Source organism: Bison bison, unplaced genomic scaffold (assembly GCF_000754665.1).
Source record: "Bison bison bison isolate TAMUID 2011002044 unplaced genomic scaffold, Bison_UMD1.0 scf7180017864491, whole genome shotgun sequence".
NCBI lineage: Eukaryota > Metazoa > Chordata > Mammalia > Artiodactyla > Bovidae > Bison > Bison bison.
In genome coordinates this window covers 22,642,038-22,655,468 of record NW_011495050.1, presented here as the reverse complement: position 1 = coordinate 22,655,468, position 13,431 = coordinate 22,642,038, and the positions used below count along the sequence as shown (strand labels likewise).

General features: G+C 36.7%; 1 protein-coding gene across 10 annotated transcripts in view; it reads left to right on the top strand.

The window, feature by feature from the left end:
• The window catches only part of VPS13B (vacuolar protein sorting 13 homolog B (yeast)), an 805,833-nt gene that overhangs the window by 273,979 nt on the left and 518,423 nt on the right, over nt 1–13,431 (top strand). The gene's annotated exons all lie outside the window — the stretch shown is intronic.

Here is a 13,431-nt window from a genome sequence, read left to right as displayed (position 1 = left end):
TAAATTTTTTCCAGAGATTGTGTCCCCTACCCTTCACTCAGAGTAAAGGCTATTTCATGAGCTTTATTGCTTTTTCTATAAACTAAGAGGGTTTATTTTATCTTAAGTCTTATACAAAGATGTACTCCTGGGGTGCTTCAGCTCTATGGATGTATGAAATAATAGTATATCATAATTGGTGGTGTTTGATAAGAAGAAATACAGCATTATAACCAACATAAATGGGTAAAAACAGTAGCAGTGTGAAATTGAGTCAGCCCAGTTCAGTTTGAATCAGTGACTAAATGAAAATACTGGGATTTTTCTTTCAAGATGGAAATTGCACTAGTGGATTATTCAGCCTTAATGTATTAACTATATCCGTAGTTTTGAAAAGTATTATTTTCTCAAATTTGAAATGTCTCATACTTTGAAGACAGGTTTCTGTTTAGTAGATTCAATCCTTTTTTTATTTTTTACAAAATTTTAATTCTTTTTAAATTCCAAGAACCATTACCTTGAATATAAGAAACTTCTGTTAATTTAAATTAACGTTATACTTGTGCTAGATAGACAGTCAGATACTTTTTTACCCCCCTGTGGAATAAAACCCTCTTCTTTCATTCAATGTGATTGGATTGACTTCAGCCACATGCCCACATTTAAACCAGTAATTGCCATGGAATACCATGTGTTGATCAGCTTTAGTTCAGGTTCTTCAAAACCTGTAAAGCGGGATGGAATGGCCGTGACAAGCTTAGACCTAAAGTGGAGGTAGCATTCATTTCCGGGTTCTTGCATAAAGTTTGGGATTCTTTTCAGAAGGAAGAGAAGTGTGGCCGCTGGAGAGGAGCCAACAGCATCCTCTTCAGGGTGTAATACCTATATAAATCATTTGTTTCACTCCCTTAAATATCTTGAATGAAATTACTCATTTCCAGATTGTATTAAAAGCTCTTAAGTGGTATTGACTTTTTGTGTATGTCCCCTGCTACAGCACAATATCAGTATTGAACTTCTCTACTTTGATTCTGTCCATCCTAATAAATGTTAAACTTCACGTAAATCAAGAGGGAGTTGATATAAATATGTTCTAAATATCAGCTCATAAATTATGTCTTCTCTAATAGTAATAGATCCTTGGAAGAAATAAAAAAGAATCAAAATACCAAGTTTTTTTCAGATTTTCTCAATATAGAAGAACCATATTGAGCATCTTAAAAAAACAAACTTGGTGGTTAGACTTTTTTAAGTGAGGTCTTACAGTGTGTAGTTGTCTTTTCTTAAAACATCAGGTTAACAAAGTCCTTGCACACCTATTTACTTTGTTCTAAATATTCAATAAAGTCTGTAAAGCAGGTTACAAGTCAAATAAAGGTAAAATATTGCATCAGAACACTGTCAAGATTAATTAGAACACAAATGAGAAGCAAAAGGCTTCTCAAAACATAAGTCAGTCAGCATGCATAGGTCAAAATGTAAGTGGGACAGTCCACACTGCTTGCATCCTGTATCCTGTGGCATGCAACGTTTATGTGTTTTCTCTCTCCCCTACCCTAACAGATTGCTAATTTGCTACCTATATTTAAAATATTTTGCAAATTCTGTTTCAGTAGCTTCTTGCTTCCTCACATATTTTATGAGTTCTACTTGTATCTCAAGATATTTTAAAATTTACTATCCAAATGGTTAATGTTTCTTAGGAGTTTTATACATCTTATTTTCCTGGACTTATACTGTAATTGAATATGCTTGAACAACATAGAGGGCACCTTGCAGAAATCCTCTGTTAGTCAAGGTTTAATCAGAGAAGCAGACCACTAGGAGATACATATTTGAAGGATTTATTATAAAGACTTCTCCATACTCAGTTTTGGGAGCTGTTTAAACAGTTTGTGGGAATTGGTCGTTCTATGTTTGGTGCTGTTACCCGAAGTCATCAAGGCAGAAAATCAATAAGGGAATGTTGACATGAAGTAAAGGGAAGCAAGGACAAAAGGGAACCTGTGAGGATAACTGGAAGCTGCCCTCTCACTCTTTCCTAGTTTCATGAATATAGTTATCTTGTGAGAGAATATTATATCCTTCTTCTCGTAGCTCACAATGAATAATGCTCCTGGCCCAGGAGTCAGAGAAGTTGAAAAAGGAGGTTTGGTAAAAGCTGGGGTTAAGGGGCAGCTGCTGCCTGTGCCAAATCGATGAGCCAGCAGATAAGCAACAACATGCATGAATAACAGTATCACCTTCTGAGTGTGAAGAATACATGGCTGCCGCTTCACTTCCAGTTTTCAGATCTTGCTAAAAAAATGTAGCCAACATCATCTTTGAGCTATCTAGAGAAGAGAATTTTAAGAATGGCTCACCTTTAGTTCAGTTCAGTAGCTCAGTCATGTCCGACTCTTTGCAACCCCATGAATTGCAGCACGCCAGGCCTCCCTGTCCATCACCAACTCCCGGAGTTCACTCAAACTCACGTCCGTCGAGTCAGTGATGCCATTCAGCCATCCAGCCATCTCATCCTCTGTGGTCCCCTTCTCCTGCCCCCAATCCCTCCCAGCATCAGAGTCTTTTCCAATGAGTCAACTCTTTGCATGAGGTGGCCAAAGTACTTGAGTTTCAGCTTTAGCATCATTCCTTCCAAAGAAATCCCAGGGCTGATCTCCTTTAGAATGGACTGGTTGGATCTCCTTGCAGTCCAAGGGACTCTGAAGAGTCTTCTCCAACGCCACAGTTCAAAAGCATCAATTCTTCGGCGCTCCTCTTTCTTCACAGTCCAACTCTCACATCCATACATGACTATAGGAAAAACCATAGCCTTGACTAGACGGACCTTTGTTGGCAAAGTAATGTCTCTTTACAATAGCAAGAAGAGATAAGAAAGCCTTTCTCAGCGATCAATGCAAAGAAATAGAGGGAAACAGAATGGGAAAGACTAGAGATTTCTTCAAGAAAATTCGAGATACCAAGGGAGCATTTCATGCAAAGATGGGCTCGATAAAGTACAGAAATGGTATGGACCTAACAGAAGCAGAAGATATTAAGAAGAGGTGGCAAGGATACACTGAAGAACTGTACAAAAAAGATCTTCACGACCCAGATAATCACGATGGTGTGATCACTGACCTAGAGCCAGACATCCTGGAATGTGAAGTCAAGTGGGTCTTAGAAAGCATCACTATGAACAAAGCTAGTGGAGGTGATGGAATTCCAGTTGAGCTATTTCAAATCCTGAAAGATGACGCTGTGAAAGTGCTGCCCTCAATATGCCAGCAAATTTGGAAAACTCAGCAGTGGCCACAGGACTGGAAAAGGTCAGTTTTCATTCCAATCCCAAAGAAAGGCAATGCCAAAGAATGCTCACCTTTAATTAGGTATATAATTAGGAGGAAAAACCCTCCTTTGAGAAGTTTAGCTTGGGATGACTTCTAAATTTTCATTCAGTTAGGCTGTTCTTGGATTATAGGACTTTTCTCCTTAGGCAGTATTATCTTACCAGTTTTATGTGAAACATATTGAGTGAAAATTTCAATCTTTTGACATTTTTGAGCGTTCTAAACCCTGTAATTTAGTTTGGGGCATATTGTTTTAAATATCATTCATTTTAATAAATACTACTTAAGCAGCTACTGTAATTAGATTCTATACTACTAGTAAAATGAATGACTAATTTTGAAAGGATGTATTTTTAAGGAACAGTGTGATCTATATTTCTTGCTTGCTTGACAAAATCACCTTAGGGAATGCTGATATAAATTTTATGTCTGCATTTTTTGCTTTGATATCCAATGCATGTTGTTAGTGGTTCAAGGAAATCCATCTGCATTAAGGGGAAAAACCCTGTTAGTTCCAGATTATAAATAAAATTGATCTTTTTGCGGTGTTACTGCCAGTTTAAGTTTTGAAGCCATGTATTTCTTTTTGAGCCATCAGCTGTAGTGGATTATATTAAATTTGACCATTAAGTTTTCTCAGTGATCTTTAGCTTCCTGTTCTGTGTTGACAATATTTCCTATGGGATTTCACTAAATAATGTCTCTCTTATCATTGTGACTAATCTGATAACGTACTGCAGCACAGAGATTCTGTCAGTAAATAATTTACTAACCTTCAGTGTTCTTTTAGAGCAAAATAATTTTTGGCAGTGGTTCTGTGGACATTTTGGACCAGGTAATTTTTATTGCTGGGGAGTGTCTCATGCAATTTAGTATGTTTTGCAGCATCCCTGGTCTCTACCAACTAGGTACCAGTCATACCTTCCAAACTGACAACCCAAAATATTTAAGAACCACTGCTTCAGCATGTGTGTTTTATTTTGTAATTTATGTTAACTTACTAGAGATGCCTATTTTAAAGTATTTCCCTAGGATTTTAGAAAGGGGTTTAAAATATGGACAGATTATTTGGAATAGTTATATTAGGGCTACTGTTTCAGAATGTAACTGTGCTGGAATTGTTTTTTAAAAGTAAAAGTATCCCATATTAAAACCTTTAGATCACACATAAAATGCCAAACAATGATAGTACTGTCTGCATTGTTATATTTTTATGGTCATACATAGAGAATATCAAGTACTAGTCAGCGCCCAGTGATGGAATTTGTGTGTGTTTAATTAGTTATCTTATTTGAAGGATGAGACTTTGCAAGAGAAAGGAGAATTAAATCTTGGGAATTTATTATATATACAAGTGTATATGTGGATTTCTTTGCCTTCTCTGATTGAAAATCAGTATTTATTTGGTCCTCCTGAATGTGAACTCCATGAACACCAAAATTATCTGTTTGCTTCACTGTTGTATCCCATAAAGGTACTCAGTAATTATTTGTTGAGCAAACTGTCCTATACGTCCTTTCCATTATCTGACTTAAGCCTCAAAACAACACTGTGCTCAGTCGTGTCCAACTCTTGGCGGCCCCGTGGACTATAGCCCACCAGTTTCCTCTGCCATGGGAGTTTCCAGGCAAGAATACTGGAGTGGGTTGCCATTTCCTATTCTAGGGTATCTTCCTGACCCAGGGATCAAACCCACGTCTCTTTGAGTGTCCTGCACTGGCATTGGGTTCTTTACCACTGTGCCAGCTGTGAAGCCCAAAACAATGCAGGGAAGTAGGTATTTTACTGACACTCAGAAGGATCAAGTGCCTTTCCCAAAGTGTCAAGTACTGAGTAGACGGAATCAGAAGAGTATTGATTTTTTATTTATTTAATAGGTGCACTGGGATCTTTAGTTGCAGCATGCAAACTCTTAGTTGCAGCATGTGGGATCTAGTTCCCTGACCAGGGATCAAACACGTCCCTGCTACATCAGGAGCATGGAGTGTTAGCCCCTGGACCACCGGGGAAGTCCCAGGATTGATCTTTCTTAGCAGCACTCAAGATCCTTATTTCTTCCCCCTTGGCACAAGCTCCTGCATTATTTCTTCTGTTGTCATCTCCTCTTTCTTCCCTTAATCCTATCCTCAGTCTGAATTAATTGTATTTCCTGAATATTCCCTGCTTTATTCCTTTGTTTTAAATATTCAACTGTTATCACCTGTATTTTGATTTTTGATTGTCTCCTAACATCTAAGTTGTGGGAAAATGGAGTGCTGTGTTAAAAGAGAAGGAGTTAGAAGGAAATCCTAGTGATACAAGCTGCTACCGTAATATTAATTATCCTAGTCATTGTCTCTAAACAGAACAGAAACCATCAATATTTTTTCTTTTAGTGGCTTTTAAGAGAAAACTTATAGAAAAAAAAAAAAAAGGAATCTCCGAGTTCCCATGGTAACTGACTAAAAGCCAATAGTCAGAAATTTCTTTTTTCTTCCCTTGCCTTAAGAAGCAATTTAGGACTATTTCAGTCCTCTTTTCGGTTATGTCATTAGATGAAGTTCAGTGTCTTAAAGAAAATTTATATTATTCCTGGTGAGAATTGTTCCTTCAGTTTTATTTCTAAAGCATTAAAAATGCTTTCATTCAGTATCTTTAATCATAGATAATTTTACTGTACATCTATTGAACTTCTAATTTTTTGTAACCTTTTCAGAGTAAGGATAGATAGTATGATTAAACTCATTTATCTGTTTGAGACAGGAGATGATAAAGCTTCAGTTCAGTGGCTCAGTTGTGTCTGACTCTTTGCGACCCCATGAAACACAGCATACCAGGCCTCCCTGTCCATCACCAATTCCCAGAGTTCACTCAAACTCATGTCTGTTGAGTCGGTGATGCCATCCAGCCATCTCATCCTATGTTGTCCCCTTCTCCTCCTGCCCCCAATCCCTCCCAGCATCAGAGTCTTTTACAGAGAGTCAACTCTTCACATGAGGTGGCTAAAGTATTGGAGTTTCAGCTTTAGCATCAGTCCTTCCAAAGAACACCCGGGACTGATCTCCCCCAGGATGGACTGGTTGGATCTCCTTGCAGCCCAGGGGACTCTCAAGAGTCTTCTCCAACACCACAGTTCAAAAGCATCAATTCTTCAGCACTCTAAGGCTTACAGAAGAAAAATTAACTTAAGTGTAAAGTACTGACAGTTTGCTTAGCTACTGTTTGTTTTATCATGGATTGGTCCTATAAAGTATTTAAAAAGGCTTGTTTTGGGGATCAACATTGTTCATATTTTCCCCTTTTTTTTGGAGAAATAATTTATATCACTGTATAAATCTGAGTACAGCATGATTGAGCATATGTTGTGAAATGATTGCCACAATAGGATTTTAGCTGAGCCTATTTGTAATCAGCGTTGTAGCAACATTATTTGAATATTACAGTTTATCACTTTAGGGCAGCTAAGACTCCTTTGTGAGGCGCTTCTTTGTTTTAATAGACTGTGATGTTCTCATAAGCATAAATGACACTAGTAGTTACATTGGAGTAACTGGAGAGCATGCCTATCAGGTTTCACACCAGTCACCTGGGGAACTTCAGTGGCCTTCCAAATGTGCCATCCAGAGCTCCAGCACCCCCATTTCCATTGCAGACGTCCCATAGGTCACCACTGTTGGGTACGTGGGAGTAAGTGCCAGTCAGAAGAATCCCAGGGTATGCGATTTTCCCAAATGATGCAGTGAGTGATTCTGGATCCAGGCCTCTAGAGGCCCAAGCCATGGTTGCCAGGAATGTGTATTCTTCCTGATTTATGTCCTTAGCCTGGTATGGATCTTTGTCTCCCCTTAGCTGGCCTTGATGAGGTGGTCACAGTGAATGGCAGATGATATAATGATTTGGGGCACCCCACTGCTGATGAATCATATGGGCCATGGCATTTCTGCCTGGCTTGCAGTTGGGCTGTAGCCATACATATAGCTTACCCAGCTCAAGTCTCATGGTTGGCTAGGGTCGTTCAGGTTTCTATATACAGTCTTCTTGAGAGGATCAAGGATTGGTTCAGTCAGTTGTAAACAGTGTTTTTCTCTAGCAGGTCAGAGTGGATGTACTCATTGGTCGCAGACTGGCATATGTTCCCCTTGGCTGATTGGCTGATGCCACATGATAATGCTGCACACCTTAGGGCTTTCTGCACCTGGGTCAATAATAGGCATTATTTTCTGGACTGACAAAGATGAGATCATATCATACATATACATTTTTTAAAATTTAGGTTTTCATGTTCCAGAAAAATGTGTATTTGGTCTTGAACGGAAATTTTATCGAACTTGTCTGTTTTTTGTCTTACGTTTATGTGAGTGAGTTTATGGTCGGTTGTCTCTTTTATCGTACCCTATGCGTATAATTTTAGTATCTTTTATTTCTTATTTGTATTTTAATTCACTGTCTAGGCTTCCAGCATTGGAAGTGGTAGTTGGCATCTTCTTTTCATGATTTTTAAAAGAGCCCTAATACTTTCCCATTTAGTGTGATAGGTGCTCAGTCATGTCCAATTCTTTGGAGCCCCATGGACTGTAGCCCTTGAGGCTCCGCTGTCCATGGAGTTTTCCAGGCAAGAATACTGGAGTGAATTGCCACTTCCTACTCCAGGGGATCTTCCTGACCCAGGGATCAAACCCACATCTCTCGTGTCTCCTGCATTAGCAGGTGGAGGATTCTTTACCACTAGCACCACCTGGGAATCCCCGAGTGTGATATATAACTATATTAAATATGATGTGATATAAATATATATATATATATATCTTGCTGATATCTTAATCAGGTAGTGAAATTTCCACTATTAAACTATATTTGCAGTCCTGCAACAAACTCATCTTCATCATGATTTATTTTTATTTTTACTAAATGATAAATAATGTATGTCAAATGTTGCGAGAGATAGCTAAGGCAGTACCTAGAAATTTATTGTACACACTCTAATAATTAAAACTTTAAAATTTGGTTTTTAGAAAGATTTTGTAAAAGATTGGAATGGCCTTAAAAAGTTTTGTGGAATTTTCCTTAGAACACTTCAGTCCTGCCTGCCACTTTTCTTCCCATCCATCTTACCTCCCCTCCCTTTTTCCTTGGTGTTTTTTTTTTTTCTTTGTGTTTTTGTCTTTCTGCTGTTATAACCCCTTTTCCATACCCTTCCTCCTTTCCTTCCTCTTCTTTCTCCTCCTCTTCTTTGTTCTTTTAAAAATAATTTTAAACTACTGTTTCAGTTCCTGTGGAAGGTTTGTGTGTGTGTATGTATTAGTCACTTAGTCGTGTCCGACTCTTTGCGGCCCCATGGACTGTAGTCTGCCAGACTGCTCTGTCCATGGAATTCTCTAGGCAAGAATTGTGGGGCGGGTTGCCATTTCTTTCTCCAGGAGATCTTCCCGACCCAGAGATTGAACCCAGGTTTCCTGCATTGCAGGCAGATGCTTTATCGAGCTACCAAGGAAACCTATAGAAGGTTCAGTATTCATATTTCCTACTTCTGTTGAATTAGTTTTCGTAAGTTTATTTTTTCTAAGAAGTCACCCAGAAAATTTTGCCCTGTTTAACTTATCATTATTTCAGACTTGAATGATAGTTTATATGGTTATAGAATTTTGCCTTGATAATTACTTTCTTTTTTCATTTGAGAAGCTTGTTGTTAATCTGATTGTTATTCCTTTTTAGGTAATGTGTCTATTCTTTCTTCTTCATTTCCTATCTTGTTGTTGCCATTATTTTATGTAATCTAACCCCAGTTCATTTAGCTGTGGTTTTCATTTTATCTTACTTGGGAATCATTTTGCTTTCTGAATCTGAAATTTTGTCTTTCAGCAATGCCAGTAAATTCTCTGTTGTTATTTCCTTAAATATTGCTTTTCCCAGCTTTTCTCTTTCTGCAATTTTGATAAAAACATACACTGGATACTCTTATTCTGTCATTCTTGTCTCTATATCCCTCATATATTTTTAATGTTTTGTAATTTGTGTCATATTCTGAGTGATTTCTCTTGATAACTTTTCAGGGTATGAATTCTTTCTAATTTGTATGATCTGCTGTTGTAACTTATCCTCTGTGTTTTAATTTCAGTGAAGGCAGTGTTGTAAAAATTTATTTTGAACTTCTTTCAGCTCTCTAGGCTTTTTGATTATAATTGATTCTTAAATTTTCCATGCCATCATTTTGTTCTTTAATTCAAACATTATCATACTGTCATCTGCACTTAATAATTCTTTATTTAAAGTTTTCTCAGGTCTGTTTTTGTTGTTTCCTTTTGATCATGGATCATGATAGTTTATTTTGTCATTTTTGTGATTTTGAATTATTGGCCCATATTTGATACTGAATTGTCTAAGGAGGTATTTTTTAACCTGTTTTGAGCATCTATATCTTTTAACAGCTTTTATTTCTAAACAGATTTTATCTGTCTGTTTTAATGTCTTTGTGGGTTTTTTTGATTATGCAGTTTATGGAAAATTGATCCTCTAATTCACTGAGCTTTTAAAAAATTATGCCGGATTTTATTTTGCAGTCTGTATTTAGTAATATGTGTTGATGGATTTTTAAAAGTCCCTTAATTTATGGGAATTTCCTTTTATTTAAGCATGCTAAAAGGTGTAATAGTTTATTTTTTTTTAAGAATATTCATAAACCCTTCTTTTAGCTAATGCAGGGAAAAACTATAAATTTAGTTAAAGCTCTCTCTCTATTTTTCCCTTTCTCATTTCCCTTCTCCAGCCAAGAGTAGTCACTGTCTTGAACCTGGCATTTAGTGTTACTGTACATATATTCATTGGAGAAGGCGATGGCACCCCACTCCAGTACTCTTGCCTGGAAAATCCCACGGACCGAGGAGCCTGGTGTCTGCAGTCCATGGGGTCGCGAAGTGTTGGACACGACTGAGCGACTTCACTTTCAGTTTTCACTTTCATGCATTGGAGAAGAAAATGGCAACCCACTCCAGTGTTCTTACCTGGAGAATCCCAGGGATGGGGGAGCCTGGTGGGCTGCCGTCTCTGGGGTCGCACAGAGTTGGACACGACTGAAGTGACTTAGCAGCAGCAGCAGCATGTGTATGCATGTGTCATTTAGCAGTACACAGAGTATTCTTTTGTGTAATATTGTATAAGTGATATTGTGGTAAATTATAAAGCTTGATACAAATTTCTCTCATCCCTGTTATTCTTGCAAGTTGTCACATTGTAGATCCTTCCATAAAGTGGAAGGGACATCTCTTTAATTTGACTGATGCATATGACTTGCTTTGGCCGCAAAGACGTTAGCAAACATGACAAAGAGATTTGAAAAACACTTGCATTTTGAAGCTTGCTTTTCTGCTACATTTGGAACCCTGAGACAACCATGTGAACAAGTTTGAAGAAGAATATGACAGACCATGTTGAGGAAAGGTAAGGTGCTGTACTCTGCAGGCAGTCAGCCTCTTTCTAACCTGGCAACTGATCACGGGTCTCAGAATCAGCCTCAACTGAGATCCATCAAGGCTTCCAGGTGGACTTCCCAGTTGGGGCTACCCTTAGTGGGTGACCTGCAGAATAAGAGGCCAAATAAATGTTAATTGTTTTAACACTCTTCAGTTTTCGGGTGGCATGTTACTGAGCAAATGTTAGCTGCCACACATATCATTTCATTTATATTCTTTTTCCAGCTTCATTTTCTTACTCAACTTATGTATAACTATAGTTCATTCATTTTTTTCTCTGATTATATTAATCCATTATATGAATGTGTACCCCTTGTTTTTTCATTTTTTAGTAGTTTTCTGTTGCCCTAAATTACAAATCATGCTCTCATGAATTATCTTGTGCATGTTTCCTTATTTACTCATGCAAGACTTTTCAATAATCCTTTAAGTTTTAGGTCTAACTTTAGGTCTAACTGTTTATACTGTTAAAAAAAATAACCCTCAATTTATGTTAGGAAATGTTGTTCAGGTCATTATATAACTTGCCCCTGTTCATTTGGATTGACTGAACTGGTATTATTGTCTGTACCTGAGAATTATCATTTTATTTTTATAATCTGCTGACTGACTGTGGTCAAACTTGAACCAATAATACCTCTGAAGTACATGTCATAAGATTTCTCCATGTGGTGCTAAGATTAATTTTATGGTCTTATAGTGGTGTTTTTTTTCCCCTTCAGGTTTTTTTGAAGTTATAATTAACAAATAAATAGTCTTATGTTTTAAAGTATCTAACAAAATAAACTCTATTTATAGCCCATGTTTATCACATTTCTGATCATAGATGAAATCATGATTGCTAAATAAAGTGATTATGGAGATAAATATTTTCAGATGACATGCAGAAGTTATTTGTTTTACCTCTGCAATGCTAAACACCATGGACATAATTAGATGGTGCTGTTTCTCCTGTGGAACCATTTAAAACAACTCTATTCTAAATGTCAAGGTGATTTTGATCAGAGAACGAGGCTTGGTATTAACATTTTGAAATTTGGTTTAAATGATGTAAGAATGGTCATATCATTTTATCTTCATAGAATAATAAAGTTCAGTCATCATGATTCATTACTTGTGAGGAAGCTTTTTTAAAAGTCTTTGTTTTTCACTTATTCATAGAATGATTTGAATGTTTTATTTTTAAGTATAAATTATTTTTATCCTGTAAATTTAATGATAAAATGTGATATATAGTTTATATATTTGAAATACATACAAAGTTGAATTACAGGAGTCTTTTCATACCACAAAAAGTTTCTGCTGAATACCCATCTTTGAGTGTTACTTTGAGAAAATTTGTAACTCTCAGCAGGCTTCCAGTTTTTCATACTTAAAATGGACCATTTTTGTCTCATGGAAAGGAAAATGGAAGTTTATTTTTAAGGAATGTAGAATGCTTTACATATTTGAGAATAACGAGCCTTTTTCTTCCTATTTAGTTTCATAGTTCCTTATTGGAGGTATAATCAGTATGATTAAAGTTGTTAGATAAATATAGTATATCAAGTTAAATTTGAACTTCAGATAAACAACAAATAATATTTAGTACATACTTGTATGATAAAAAATTCATTGTTCAACTGAAATTTGAATTTAACTGAGCAACCTATATTTCTATTTGCTAAATATGGCAACTCTAAATGTGATTCAGTTTTTATAAAAAGTATAATGTTTAGATATATACTTTACTATAATTCTTGAGAAAAGTCTTGAAAAATACAGAATAGAATAGTAATGGTTGTTACTTCTGGTGATTAGAGAGGAGGAGGGAAGATTTTGCATTCTTTCTGTATACTCTGTATTGCTTTAATACATTGCAGCATGGTTCTATTTTTTCATACTTAACAAATTTTGATATAAGTGGTAAACATACTTTGGATTATAAAAAATGTTTGATGGGTACTGTCATAGAACTTGTAAGATGGAGGAAGAAGTAATCACACAAGTAAAAAGAAAATAGAAATTACAGTAGTCTCACAAAAGAAAAATTATAATATTATGAGATTATACAACAGGAAAATTGACTTGGTTTGAAAAATTAGTGAAAGCTTTCTTGAAGTGAAGTTTGAATTTCAGTGTGAAAGAGTTAGTGTGGGCATTAACGCGGTGAAGAGATTAGCCTTTCTGACAGAATGATATGTCAGAAGTAACTTGGTGAGTGGGAGAAACTGAAGGGGAGAGAGCAGAGGGAGGACAGCACAAGAGGAGGCTGGAGAGAAGAAAGAAAGGGGCTACGTTCTGCCGAGACCCGTGTTCCCTGCTTTCCTCCTGAACACAGTGTGAAGCCATTGAAGGCTATGATACAGGTGGTGCTGACAGGATCTTTTTTTGTTTTAAAAAGATCATTTTTGCTGCATTGTGGAGAACTGCTGTGATCGGTGGGTGCTGCCATGAGAGAGGATGTTGGTAGACCAGTAGAGAGATGATATGACAGGAATTCTTATGAGAGATAAATAGGAGTTGATCTTGGTAGGGAGGCTGGAGATGGAGAGGAGTAGAAGAAGATTTGAGGATTATTTAGGAGGTTAATTTTTTGGTATTTAATGATGTATGGCTGTCATCAAGAGAGAAGTGGTTTTCAGGATAATATCTGGGTTTCTGACTTGCACAGTAAATGCAATTAAAAGTAATAG